Raw genomic sequence first — 2,722 nt, forward strand, 5'->3', positions numbered from 1 at the left:
AGACTTAGGTCTGGTTTCATCGGAGAGCATCCCTGTTAATATTTTGGATGTATTTCACAGTGCGCACACACATACACACACGTAATATTTAAATAATAAAACTGGAATCATTTGGTGCACAAAAATACATAGCATCCTGGAATTTGCTCATCTACTTCAACAATGTAGTAGGAAACCTTCATCACTCAACACGCCTCTCCTCTATGCAGGCCGCTGCCTAGAGCAGAAGTTCTCTCCCCATTCCCCTGATGTTGTTGGACACGTGGGATATTTTTCATGATTTTTTTTCTATGATAGAAAGATGCATTGAAATCCATGTAGAAAGATCTTTCTTCATTTCTGGAAGCCCTTCTTTGGGGTGAATTCCTACAGGGGGACTGCGGGGGTCAGAGTGTATCTGTGTTGCACGCACACCCGCCTTCCCTCCAGGAATCTGGTACCAAGCTCCACTCACACCAAATCCATGTTATCATTGGCCCCGTTGCCTGATCCCTCCTGACACTGGGTGATAGCAAAACCGTCTTAGTCAGTGTGATAATAAGAACATGGAGCATCTCACTTAAAGGTCTGTGTTTTAGCAGGCACTTGAACAGTTTTGTAGCTGTAGGATATTTTTTTCTGTGACCTGATGTCATAGTCATTCCTATTTTCTGTTTAGACTGTGCATCTGTTTTTTATTTTAACATTTTAGAAAAGCTGTTTTAAAAAGCCACTCTAACATTTTATCTCTGACATCACTATAAACATTTGCCCAAGGAAGTAAATTGTGATTTTAAAAGTTAGAGTTGCCCTTTTCCTCCCTTTAATTCTCCTCTGTATATTGCCTGCTTATTAATTTTATGTAGAACTTTGACTTAAAGTTTTTTTTAAAAATCAAATAGTCAAAAAAAATTTTCCAGTTATTGGCTTAGCTGGTTTAGTAAAAATTGTCGCATTCTAAGTGTTTTCATTTAACATTTTCTTGTAGCCTTTTTATGGCTTAATTCTTAAATCTAACTGTTTTGAAAATCTAACCCTTTAGTTCATTTGTAATTTATTTTTTGATATATGGTATAGTTACAATGGACTCTTTTTTTCAGAAAGACATGTTTTTGACAGACATCGATAAAACTTTTAAGCTTGTGTACTAGGTATTAAAGACCTTGACTTTTTAAAAAATTAATTTTCATTATTACATAATACATTTTAATTATCTTCCCCCAATCTTTGGTCCCCTTCCATTAGTAAGTAGGTAACAATATGGCCTAATATGAGTAACTGTCCGGCTAAGGGTATAGTTTGGTGTGTAAGTGCTTGCTTGCCTGGATTTGGTCCCTAGAACTGCACTGTAAAAATATGCTGCACTGTTTTTGACTTTTTCTTATCGCTGCAAATCCTTCTAGCAATGGCTTCCTTTCCATATGCAGCTGATGGGTCGAAGGCTTCCTGAGAACTAGTGCTTTACCAGACTTGCCCCCTCCGTGCCAAGCGGGTTTAAGGAGCTGCCCAGCAGGCACCACGCGTGTGGGCACGGGGCTCAGGCCTCCCCCTCCTGGCTGCCTTCCTGCAGCTCCACTTTCTGGCTGCTCCTTCTCAGGCTCCTCCATAGGTACTTGGTCTCCTGCCTGTCACCTGGGTGTCAGGGTCCCCTCGCACTCTCCCTGGCATCTTGAAGCAACCAAACCCTTGGCATCAACCACTCTCTATCCTTAGTGGGTTTTAAACCCTCCTGCCCACCACAGACCCTCATCCCAAGTTCCTGCCCCAAAACAAAACATGCCACATATTTTATCATATCAGTCTGACCATGTTCAGAACTGAGTTCCTACCTCGTGCTCCTTTAACTTACAGAATGAAGTCACTGTCCTCCCGATTTCCTGAACAAATGTGCAGCAAGTCATCCTATAACTACCACCTTCCCGCACTCGGTCCTTCAAGCCTTGTTTCTGCTTCCTCAACTACTATTACATGGCCTTCTATTCCCTCCCTGCCTGTCCTCCCTCCCTCCGTGCTGTCTAGGCTGCACTCCATTTTCCCTCTCTGGCCCACCTTCCTCACCACCACTACAGTTACAAACAAAACTCAGGTGGCCAGGCTCCGAGTCAGGTGCTTGGAATCCCAGCATTCAGGAAGCTGAAGCAGGAGCATCGTAGACTCGAGGCCAGTCTGGGTTGCATGGCAAAACCCTATTTCATCACACACACACACACACACACACACACACACACACACACACTTGGTTTAAAGTCCCTCCTAAATGGGCTTCTTAGCCCTATTAATTTTAAGTGGAATGCCTTTAAAATCCCAGTCACAGTTTTCAGGACGGCCTCCTGAAAAGATGGAGTGTTCCAGGCCTGCCTGCCTAGGCCAGGGCTAGAACACAGGCAGGAGCTCTTGCCTTTTGCGTTAGGCCCAGAACTCCTCCCTGGGGTTGCCTGGCCCGACCGCCCACCAAGCTACAGGGCCCTGACCCCAACGCACCTGTGCGCCCCTTTTGTGGGAGGTAGACTATTCAGCGCCAGAGGTAGCTAACGGGGGCAGAACGGCGTTTAAAGGGGCTCTCGGTGCAGGACATGTTGGAGAACAACTCATTCAGGTTGGAGGAGCGATACAGTTCTCCAGCCCTGGTTTCCTGGGGGTACCGAGGGCACCGCGCTCATTCCCCAAGCCAGGGCTGGATGCTCGGCTACAGTAAGGTCTGCTCAAACAAGGGCACAGCCGAGTCACTGTCCGGGCGGGAGCC

At 45.6% G+C, this 2,722-nt stretch overlaps 1 protein-coding gene across 1 annotated transcript in view; it reads left to right on the top strand.

Moving 5' to 3' along the window:
- The window catches only part of Arfgef3 (ARFGEF family member 3), a 154,791-nt gene that overhangs the window by 831 nt on the left and 151,238 nt on the right, over positions 1-2,722 (top strand). The window lies entirely within an intron of this gene.

Source organism: Octodon degus, unplaced genomic scaffold (assembly GCF_000260255.1).
Source record: "Octodon degus isolate 3935 unplaced genomic scaffold, OctDeg1.0 scaffold00024, whole genome shotgun sequence".
NCBI classification, from domain to species: domain Eukaryota; kingdom Metazoa; phylum Chordata; class Mammalia; order Rodentia; family Octodontidae; genus Octodon; species Octodon degus.